At 40.4% G+C, this 12243-nt stretch overlaps 1 non-coding gene across 1 annotated transcript; it reads right to left on the bottom strand.

The window, feature by feature from the left end:
• Positions 1–4462: 4462 nt before the first annotated feature.
• On the bottom strand, positions 4463–4570 carry LOC130971073 (small nucleolar RNA R71). Its single transcript, XR_009082307.1, has one exon. It is a non-coding gene; the product is annotated as a small nucleolar RNA R71 (small nucleolar RNA).
• Between the last annotated feature and the right edge of the window lie 7673 nt (positions 4571–12243).

Genomic DNA, 12243 nt, shown 5'->3' with positions numbered 1-12243 from the left:
TTAATGCACTCAGAGATATTGGTCATCATGTGACCAAATTGACGTCCCTCATCAGGATGCTGTGCCCACTGTGACCGTGGCATTTCTTCAAGCCAGTATGTAATACCTACGTTTTTGCCCCTCAGACGACAATAATAATGAGCGAACTCATGATGCAACTTCGAGTACGCTGCATTAATAAGAACCTTCTTCAAGTCTTTGTTTCTAAAGTTGGTCATGAAGTTGGCTGCAATGTGTCTTGTACAAAATGCTTGGAAGGTATGAGGCGGTTTCCATAAACTCCCTTCGGCATTCAGTGCTCCATCAATGGACTTGTGTCTGTCTGAAATCAATAACACCCCTGGTTGTGGTTTCCCGTAAGTACGAAAGAAAGAACGACCATGCCTCCTTTGTCTCACCCTCAACAACTGCAAATGCAATGGGCAGAATGTTTGCATTGCCGTCTTGTGCTATGGCCATCAGCAAAGTTCCACCATATTTACTATATAAGTGGGTGCCATCAATAGAGATAAGTGGCTTACAATGCTTGAAGGCCTCAACACACGGTGAAAACGTCCAAAAGACCCGATAAAACATTACAGTGTCGGTGGAGGCAGGCCACGGCTGTGTCACTAGTTTCACCCAAGTACCTAAATGGACATACATTAGTCGGCTTTTTGTACACGGCTGAATTATTTAATAGCGAATAAATAAATTGGAAATAAATCTTACCTGGCAAGTACATCTGCATAGCGAATAACCAACGAGGAAGCTCGTTGTATGACTCTTCCTAATCGCCATATATTCTAGCGATGACTCTCTGTTTTGCATGCCAAACCTTTTTGTACGACGCCTTGTGATGAGCGGATAATTTGTACCCTTTTTGGCATTGTTTTTAGTATGTTTTTAGTAGTTTTAGTTGAGTTCTTAGTATATTTTTATTAGTTTTTAGTTAAAATTCACTTTTCTGGACTTTACTATGAGTTTGTGTGTTTTTCTGTGATTTCAGGTATTTTCTGGCTGAAATTGAGGGACCTGAGCAAAAATCTGATTCAGAGACTGAAAAGGACTGCAGATGCTGTTGGATTCTGACCTCCCTGCACTCGAAGTAGATTTTCTGGAGCTACAGAAGCCCAATTGGCGCGCTCTCAACGGCGTTGGAAAGTAGACATCCTGGGCTTTCCAGAAATATATGATAGTCCATACTTTGCCCAAGATTTGATGGCCCAAACCGGCGTTCAAAGTCACCCTCAGAAATTCCAGCGTTAAACGCCGGAACTGGCACCTAAATGGGAGTTAAATGCCCAAACTGGCATAAAAGCTGGCGTTTAACTCCAAGAAGAGTCTCTACACGAAATTTCTTCTTTGCTCAGTCCAAGCACACACCAAGTGGGCCCGGAAGTGGATTTTTATGTCATTTACTCATCTCTGTAAACCTTAGGCTACTAGTTTCTTATAAATAGGACCTTTCACTATTGTATTTTCATCTTTGGACATCTAGTTCTTAGATCATTGGGAGGCTGGCCTCACGGCCATTCCTAGACCTTGTTCTTATGTATTTTCAACGGTGGAGTTTCTACACACCATAGATTAAGGTGTGGAGCTCTGCTGTACCTCGAGTATTAATGCAATTACTATTGTTCTTCTATTCAATTCCGCTTGTTCCTTGTCCAAGATATCACTTGTTCTTCAACTTGATGAATGTGATGATCCGTGACACTCATCATCATTCTCACCTATGAACAAGGTGACTGACAACCACTTTTGTTCTACAAGCAACCAAGGCTCTAGTGAATATCTCTTGGATTCTTTAACTGGAATCTTCGTGGTATAGGCAAGAACTGATGGCGGCATTCAAGAGAATCCGGAAGGTCTAAACCTTGTCTGTGGTATTCTGAGTAGGATTCAATGATTGAATGACTGTGACGTGCTTCAAACTCCTAGCAGGCGGGGCGTTAGTGACAGACGCAAAAGAATCACTGGATTCTATTCCGGCCTGACCGAGAACCGACAGCTGATTAGCCATATGCTGTGACAGAGCATAGGAACATTTTCACTGAGAGGATGGGAGGTAGCCACTGACAACGGTGAAACCCTACATAAGCTTGCCATGGAAAGGAGTAAGAAGGATTGGATGAAGACAGTAGGAAAGCAGAGAGACGGAAGGGAAGGCATCTTCATACGCTTATCTGAAGTTCTTACCAATGAATTGCATAAGTACCTCTATCTTTATCTTTATGCTTTATTCGTATATCACTATACCCATTTGAGTCTGCCTGACTAAGATTTACAAGGTGACCATAGCTTGCTTCATACCAACAATCTCCGTGGGATCGACCCTTACTCGCGTAAGGTTTATTACTTGGACGACCCAGTGCACTTGCTGGTTAGTTGTGCAAAGTTGTGTAGTGATCACAATTTCGCGCACCAAGTTTTTGGCGCCGTTGCCGGGGATTGTTCGAGTATGGACAACTGACGGTTCATCTTTTTGCTTAGATTAGGTATTTTTCTTCAGAGTTCTTAAGAATGAATTCTAGTGTTTCAAGGTGATGTTCTTATCATCACCAAAGCTGATTGATCTTCATCAATTTAGCTCTTGAATGCAATGTCCTGCTGAAGCTTGGCTAGCCATGTCTAATTCCTTTAGACTGAAGCTTTAGACTAACATTGCATGATTCCTGGAATTCTCATTAAGAATTTTGATACCTTTATTTTCTTCTTCCACTTAATTTTCGAAAAATCCAAAAAAAAAATTACAAAATCATAAAAACCAAAAATATTTTATGTTTGAGTCTAGTGTCTCATTTTAAATTTGGTGTCAGTTGCATGCATTCATTCATGTGTCTTAAGGATCTTCAAGATGTTATTGATGATTTCTTACTCTAATCTTTAAATTCTCTTGACTTGAGTATTTTGTGTGTCTCATATGCATTCTCATTAGTGTCAGTAGTATACAAACTGCTAAGTTTGGTGTCTTGCATGCATTGTTATTTGATTTTAGTTGCATTTTGATTATTAAAAATCCAAAAATATTTTTAATTTGTGTCTTCTCAAGTCAATAATACAGAGAATTGAAGATTCAGAACATACAGCAGAGGAATTGCACAGAAAAAGCTGGGCGTTCAAAACGCCCAGTGAAGAAGGACAGACTGGCGTTTAAACGCCAGCCAGGGTACCTGGTTGGGCGTTTAACGCCCAAAAGGGTATAATTTTGGGCGTTAAACGCCAGAATGTGCACCATTCTGGGCGTTTAACGCCAGGATGGCACAAGGGGGAGGATTTTGTTTTCAAATCAATTTTTTTTTTAAGTTTTCAAAGTTTTTCAAAATCAAATCTTTTTCAAATCATATCTTTTCAATCAAATGTTTTCAAAATCAATTTCTTTCCTTTTTCAAAGATACTTGCTATCAATTAATGATTTGATTCAACATTTCAAGTATGTTGCCTTTTCTATTGAGAAAGGTTTAATGTTTGAATCATATCTTTTCTTGATAGCCAAGTCATTAATTTTTAAAATCAAATCTTTTAAAAATGTTTTTCAAATCATATCTTCTCAATCACATCTTTTTAAAACCAATCATATCTTCTTAACCTCATCTTTTTCAAAATAGTTTTCAATCAAACCTTTTTGATTTCTAATTTCAAAATCTTTTTCAAAAATCACTTGATTTCTTTCCCACTCTTATTTTCGAAAATTAATTAGTGTTTTTCAAAATGTTTTCAAATTTTTTAACTTAATTTTCGAAAATTCTCTTCCCCTCTTCTCACATCCTTCTATTTATGGAGTACTACTCCTCCTCAATGCACAATTCGAACTCTATCTGATTAAGTTCGAATTCTTCTACCTCCTTCTTCTATTTTTCTGTTCTTCTGACACCTAAAGGAATCTCTATACTGTGACATAGAGGATTCCACATTTTCTTGTTCTCTTCTCTTTCATATGAGCAGGAGCAGAGACAAAGGCATTCTTGTTGAAGCTGACCCTGAACCTGAAAGGACCTTGAAGCGAAAGCTAAGAGAAGCTAAGGCACAACTCTCTGTAGAGGACCTAACAGAAATCTTCAAAGGAGAAGCACACATGGCAGCCGAAAACAACAACAATGCAAACAATGCAAGGAAGGTGCTGGGTGACTTTACTGCACCTACTCCCGACTTCTATGGGAGAAGCATCTCTATCCCTGCCATTGGAGCAAACAACTTTGAGCTTAAGCCTCAATTAGTTTCTCTAATGCAACAGAATTGCAAGTTTCATGGACTTCCATTGGAAGATCCTCATCAGTTTTTAGCTGAATTCTTGCAAATCTGTGACACTATCAAGACTAATGGGGTAGACCCTGAGGTCTACAGACTTATGCTATTCCCTTTTGCTGTAAGAGACAGAGCTAGGACATGGTTGGACTCACAACCTAAAGAAAGCCTGGACTCATGGGAAAAGTTAGTCAATGCCTTCTTGGCAAAGTTCTTTCCACCTCAAAAATTGAGTAAGCTTAGAGTGGAAGTCCAAACCTTTAGACAGAAGGATGGAGAATCCCTCTATGAAGCTTGGGAAAGATACAAACAATTGATCAGAAAATGTCCGTCTGACATGCTTTCTAAATGGAGCATCATAGGTATTTTCTATGATGGTCTCTCTGAACTATCCAAGATGTCTTTGGATAGCTCTGCTGGAGGATCTCTTCATCTGAAGAAGACGCCTACAGAAGCTCAAGAGCTGATTGAAATGGTTGCAAATAACCAATTCATGTACACTTCTGAAAGGAATCCTGTGAACAATGGGACTAATCAGAAGAAAGGAGTTCTTGAGATTGATGCTCTGAATGCCATTCTGGCTCAGAACAAGATATTGACTCAACAAGTCAATTTGATCTCTCAAAGTCTGTCTGGAATGCAAAATGCACCAAGCAGTACTAAGGACGCTTCATCTAAAGAAGAAGCCTATGATCCTGAGAACCCTTCAATGGAAGAGGTGAATTACTTAGGAGAACCCTATGGAAACACCTATAATTCTTCATAGAGAAATCACCCAAATTTCTCATGGAAGAATCAAGAAAAACCTCAACAAGGTTTTAACAACAATAATGGTGGAAGAAACAGGTTTAGCAATGGCAAGCCTTTTCCATCACCTTCTCAGCAACAGACAGAGAATTCTAAGCAGAATCCCTCTGACTTAGCAACTATGGTCTCTGATCTAATCAAAACCACTCAAAGTTTCATGACTGAAACAAGGTCCTCCATTAGGAATTTGGAGGCACAAGTGGGACAGCTGAGCAAGAAAGTTACTGAACTCCCTCCTAGTACTCTCCCAAGCAACACAAAAGAAAATCCAAAAGGAGAGTGCAAGGCCATTAACATGGCCGAATTTGGAGAGGAAGGAGAGGCAGTGAAAGCCACTGAGGAAGACCTCAATGGGCGTGCACTGACCTCCACTGAGTTCCCCAATGCGGAACCATGGGAATCTGAAGCTCAAAATGAGACCATAGAGATTCCATTGGACTTACTTCTGCCTTTCATGAGCTCTGATGAGTATTCTTCCTCTGAAGAGGATGAGTATGTCACTGAAGAGTAAGTTGCTAAATACCTTGGAGCAATCATGAAGCTAAATGACAAGTTATTTGGAAATGAGACTTGGGAGGGTGAACCCCCCGTGCTCACCAAAGAACTGGATGACTTGTCTAGGCAGAAATTACCTCAAAAGAGACAAGATCCTGGAAAGTTTTCAATACCTTGTACCATAGGCACCATGACCTTCAAGAAGGCTCTGTGTGACTTAGGGTCAAGTGTAAACCTCATGCCTCTCTCTGTAATGGAGAAGCTAGGGATCTTTGAGGTGCAAGCTGCAAGAATCTCATTAGAGATGGCAGACAACTCAAGAAAACAAGCTCATGGACTTGTAGAGGATATTTTGGTGAAGATTGAAGACCATTACATCCCTGCTGATTTCATAGTCCTAGAGACTGGGAAGTGCATGGATGAATCCATCATCCTTGGCAGACCCTTCCTAGCCACAGCAAAGGCTGTGATTGATGTTGATAGAGGTGAACAGATTATTCAAGTGAATGAAGAATCCTTGGTGTTTAAGGCTCAAGGATATCCCTCTGTCATCATGGAGAGGAAGCATGAAGAGCTTCTCTCAAATCAGAGTCAAACAGAGCCCCCACAGGCAAACTCTAAGTTTGGTGTTGGGAGGCCACAACCAAACTCTAAGTTTGGTGTTGAACCCCCACATTCAAACTCTAAGTTTGGTGTTGGGAGGTTCCCACATTGCTCTGATCATTTGTGAGGCTCCATGAGAGCCCACTGTCAAGCTACTGACATTAAAGAAGCGCTTGTTGGGAGGCAACCCAATGTTATATTTTATATATTTTCCTTTGTTATTTTATTTTATTTTGTAGGTTGATGATCATGAGAAGTCACAAAATCAATTGAAAAAGCAAAAACAGAATGAAAAACAGGAAGAAAAATAGCACACCCTGGAGGAAGAACCCACTGGCGTTTAAATGCCAGTGAGGTTAGCAATTGGGCGTTTAACGCCCAGTCTGGCACCATTCTGGGCGTTTAACGCCAGAAAGGGGCACCAGACTGGCGTTAAACGCCAGAAAAGGGCAAGAACCTGGTGTTAAACGCCAGGAATGGGCACCAGCCCGGCGTTTAACGCCAGAAATGGCTCAAAACATGATTTTGAATGCCATTTGGTGCAGGGATGACTTTTCCTTGACACCTAAGGATCTGTGGACCCCACAGGATCCCCACCAACCCCACCACCCTCTCTCTTCTTCACCCATTCACCAATCACCTCAACACCTCTCTCCCAAAAACCCCCCACCTATCAAATCCCACTATCATCTTCACTCCTTCATTTTCACACACCCTAAACACTACTTCTTCCCCTTTTTGGCCGAACCACAAAGCCATCTCCCTCTCCTCCATTTCTTCTTCTTCTACTCTCTTCTTTCTTCTTTTGCTCGAGGACGAGCAAACCTTTTAAGTTTGGTGTGGTAAAAGCGTTGCTTTTCATTTTTCCATAACCATTTATGGCATCCAAGGCCGGAGAAACCTCTAGAAAGAGGAAAGGGAAGGCAAAAGCTTCCACCTCTGAGTCATGGGAGATGGAGAGATTCATCTCAAGGGTGCATCAAGACCACTTCTATGAAAGCATGACCTCAAGCCCATCACTAAGAAAAGGATGGAGCAAGCATGAGGAAATTCCTCACCATGAAATCCCTGAGATGCCTCAAGGGATGCACCTTCCTCCACAAAACTATTGGGAGCAACTGAACACCTCCCTAGGAGAACTAAGTTCCAACATGGGACAACTAAGGGTGGAGCATCAAGAACACTCCATCATCCTCCATGAAATTAGAGAAGATCAAAGGATCATGAGAGAGGAGCAACAAAGACAAGGAAGAGACATTGAGGAGCTTAAGCACTCCATAGGATCTTCAAGAGGAAGAAAGAGCCGCCATCACTAAGGTGGACCCGTTCTTTAATCTCCTTGTTCTTTATTTTCTGTTTTTCGAATTTTAGTGCTTATGTTTGTCTATGTTTGTGTCTTATGATCATTAGTGTCTTAGTGTCTATGCTTTAAAGTTATGAATGTCCTATGAATCCATCACCATTCTTAAATGAAAACTGTTTTTATCACAAAAGAACAAGAAGTACAGGATTTCGAATTCATCTTTAAAACTAGCTTAATTAGTTTGATGTGGTGGCAATGCTTTTGTTCTCTGAATGTATGCTTAAACAGTGCATATGTCTTTTGAATTTGTTGTTCATGAATGTTAAAATTGTTGGCTCTTGAAAGAATGATGAAAAAGGAGACATGTTACTGAGGATCTGAAAAATCATAAAAATGATTCTTGAAGCAAGAAAAAGCAGTGAATACAAAAAAAAAAAAAAAAGAAAGAAGGAGAAAAACGAAAAAAAAGGGGAGAAAGAAAAAGAAAAAGAAAAAGAAAGAAATAAAGTTGTGATCCAAGGCAAAAAGAGTGTGCTTAAGAACCCTGGACACCTCTAATTGGGGACTCTAGCAAAGCTGAGTCACAATCTGAAAAGGTTCACCAAATTATGTGTCTGTGGCATGTATGTATCCGGTGGTAATACTGGAAGACAGAGTGCTTTGGGCCACGGCCAAGACTCAATAAGTAGCTGTGTTCAAGAATCATCATACTTAACTAGGAGAATCAATAACACTATCTGGATTCTGAGTTCCTAAAGAAGCCAATCATTCTGAATTTCAAAGGATAAAGTGAGATGCCAAAACTGTTCGGAGGCAAAAAGCTACTAGTCCCGCTCATCTAATTTGGAGCTATGTTTCATTGATAATTTGGAGTCTATAGTATATTCTCTTCTTTTTATCTTATTTGATCTTCAGTTGCTTGAGGACAAGCAACAATTTAAGTTTGGTGTTGTGATGAGCGGATAATTTGTACCCTTTTTGGCATTGTTTTTAGTATGTTTTTAGTAGTTTTAGTTGAGTTCTTAGTATATTTTTATTAGTTTTTAGTTAAAATTCACTTTTCTAGACTTTACTATGAGTTTGTGTGTTTTTCTGTGATTTCAGGTATTTTCTGGCTGAAATTGAGGGACCTGAGCAAAAATCTGATTCAGAGACTGAAAAGGACTGCAGATGCTGTTGGATTCTGACCTCCCTGCACTCGAAGTGGATTTTCTGGAGCTACAGAAGCCCAATTGGCGCGCTCTCAACGGCGTTGGAAAGTAGACATCCTGGGCTTTCCAGCAATATATGATAGTCCATACTTTGCCCAAGATTTGATGGCCCAAACCGGCGTTCAAAGTCACCCTCAGAAATTCCAGCGTTAAACGCCGGAACTGGCACCTAAATGGGAGTTAAACGCCCAAACTGGCATAAAAGCTGGCGTTTAACTCCAAGAAGAGTCTCTACACGAAATTTCTTCTTTGCTCAGCCCAAGCACACACCAAGTGGGCCCGGAAGTGGATTTTTATGTCATTTACTCATCTCTGTAAACCTTAGGCTACTAGTTTCTTATAAATAGGACCTTTCACTATTGTATTTTCATCTTTGGACATCTAGTTCTTAGATCATTGGGAGGCTGGCCTCACGGCCATGCCTAGACCTTGTTCTTATGTATTTTCAACGGTGGAGTTTCTACACACCATAGATTAAGGTGTGGAGCTCTGCTGTACCTCGAGTATTAATGCAATTACTATTGTTCTTCTATTCAATTCCGCTTGTTCCTCGTCCAAGATATCACTTGTTCTTCAACTTGATGAATGTGATGATCCGTGACACTCATCATCATTCTCACCTATGAACAAGGTGACTGACAACCACTTTTGTTCTACAAGCAACCAAGGCTCTAGTGAATATCTCTTGGATTCTTTAACTGGAATCTTCGTGGTATAGGCAAGAACTGATGGCGGCATTCAAGAGAATCCGGAAGGTCTAAACCTTGTCTGTGGTATTCTGAGTAGGATTCAATGATTGAATGACTGTGACGTGCTTCAAACTCCTAGCAGGCGGGGCGTTAGTGACAGACGCAAAAGAATCACTGGATTCTATTCCGGCCTGACCGAGAACCGACAGCTGATTAGCCATATGCTGTGACAGAGCATAGGAACATTTTCACTGAGAGGATGGGAGGTAGCCACTAACAACGGTGAAACCCTACATAAGCTTGCCATGGAAAGGAGTAAGAAGGATTGGATGAAGACAGTAGGAAAGCAGAGAGACGGAAGGGAAGGCATCTTCATACGCTTATCTGAAGTTCCTACCAATGAATTGCATAAGTACCTCTATCTTTATCTTTATGCTTTATTCGTATATCACTATACCCATTTGAGTCTGCCTGACTAAGATTTACAAGGTGACCATAGCTTGCTTCATACCAACAATCTCCGTGGGATCGACCCTTACTCGCGTAAGGTTTATTACTTGGACGACCCAGTGCACTTGCTGGTTAGTTGTGCAAAGTTGTGTAGTGATCACAATTTCGCGCACCACCTTGTAACTAAAGTGATTCCACCTCCTTGTAGAACCCTGATGCTGATTGTTGGATCGGTGTTGATCATCATGAAAATATGTTGTGCAATCACTTTCGAATCCAACCTACGATGATCTTGCCCCATTGAAGTTTGCATGCAAGTATGAGGACTAGTGTATCTCCTAACCTCCCACCTTTCTTACTTTCGGCGATATGATATAAGTATGCTCCAATTACAACCGGATCCGAATTAGATACATCTTGCATTGTACCTCCAATGGTCACTCTCTACTATTTTATACTCCATAGCCCTCCTGATGCTGTATTGCTTAACTGTCAACATGACTTCTTCCTTGTTCCCAGATTGTTGTCCAACCTCAAACTCGTTGCTTGGGTCTTCTTCAGGACTTCCTTGGGTAAACGTCCAATTCGAAGTCATTGCATCGATATTCAACCTAGTGAAATGATCCGGCTGGTCATATGGTTGAGAAATGGCAGGCTGTGTCAGAGAAATCTGTATGTCACCGTAGTAGTTTATCTCCTCTTCCTTGTCACCATCATCAGGGATTTTGGGTGGTTCTTCATCAGCATCGTCTCCATCATCGAGGTTGCTTCATACTGCTCCATCATCGGATCTCTAATAGCAGAATTGTCATGACTTTCCAGACCGTCATCCATTAAGTCAACGTTATGAACTTCAACATTAGACCCCTTCTGACTACCCTCAAGTGACATATTTAGATCCACCCTCGTCCTTCTGACAGTTCGTCTAACAACACCACTCGTTGAACTATCAACGACAGTATCTGCAGATGATCCTCGGCCACCAAAGTCAACAAGAAACACATATAATTCCAACAGATGAATATTGGTTCATCGGTTGTGCCACGACCTTATAAGCCATATGTCCTCGTTGTCGCCCAACCGGTACCTAATTCAAAGAAAAAATAGAAATATTGCTCACAACGATGGTCTGATAAATATACTAGTAACAGAAACAAAGACAACACAACTATAATATACCTTTTATAAAACAAATTGCCATCTAACTCGGTCGGATATCTGTAGTAAATTTTTTTCACCCTGTTAGATTCCTACTGTTCGAGGGCATGCAATATCAAATTCTTCAAAGCCGTTAAACTGTTGACTTCTGGTGTCATATACGTAATTATCGGCTGGCCTGATCTAAATACAATTGAACCTTCTTCATCATACACTATTTCACCATCGTAATGAATGGATAATAATGGATTTTCTGACATCGTAGCGATAACGTTAACAGTGAGGAAGAAAGTAATTAGAGAATTTATGGCTGCTTGATCTCCAATAGGCCTGCTTTTATCTCCGAATTCATCACAGAGTTCGCCCGGGGGGGAGGGGGGAGGGCGGCGAACTCTATATAAATTATAGAGTTCGCCGGGGGTACGGCGAACTTGCTGTTAATTCCAAAAAAAATCATATTTTTGAAAATAAAGATAGAAATTCTTTTCTGAGGAAATAATTTTTTATTTTATTTTATAAATGAAAAAAATTCTTAAAAAACAACATTAATTTAATACTACTTTTGGACAAAATTTAATTATACGTTCAAGTGTTAATATAATACTAAGAGACAATAATGACACCGATGAAAATTTCCCTTGTGCATAAAGATAGATCCAAGTTTTAAATTTGATATTACTTTTGGAAAGACATTAATAAATAGGAAAAGTATATGAAACCAACTCCTAACTAGCCAAGAATTAAACAACTCATTTAATTATAATGATCTTTATTAGTTTTATTCATTTTTAATTTAGAATATTTGAAATTAATTGCTTTTTACCAAAATTATGTTTTTAAATGATACGTTCAAAAATTAGCTAACGGGATCACAGAAGTTTGCTTCAAGGAATCCCGATTCTTCACCCTCTCTTCCAAGCGGCGCCATCCTGATTCTTCACCTTCTATCCCATGTGGCGCCCACCTCTTCCATCTAACCATCCAAGCAGCGCTCCATTCTCAGTACCCGTCGGTCTGTGCTGCCATATGTTAGGTTGCAGTTGACCATCGTTCTTGTTGTTCTCGATTGCCGCCACTAGTCCATACCACCACTCTCTCCTTCAAATCATTCACTTCAAAAGTCCAAAAGTTGCTTCTCCCCGGTGCGTTCTGCCATTGACGGTGACATTCTTAATCGTGGTTCAAGTTGTGTTCCCAACTCGGTAACGGAAACTCCCGCAAGGACCATCACGCCAAGTGTTTCCTTCACAAAGAAGCGGCTGTTGTGGTGCAAGAATTTTGGAACCACACAACATCGTCC

The sequence above is a fragment of the Arachis stenosperma genome, chromosome 3 (genome assembly GCF_014773155.1).
Source record: "Arachis stenosperma cultivar V10309 chromosome 3, arast.V10309.gnm1.PFL2, whole genome shotgun sequence".
NCBI classification, from domain to species: Eukaryota; Viridiplantae; Streptophyta; class Magnoliopsida; order Fabales; family Fabaceae; genus Arachis; species Arachis stenosperma.
Note: the sequence above shows the minus strand (reverse complement) of the source record. Positions and strands in the feature narration are given on the sequence as shown.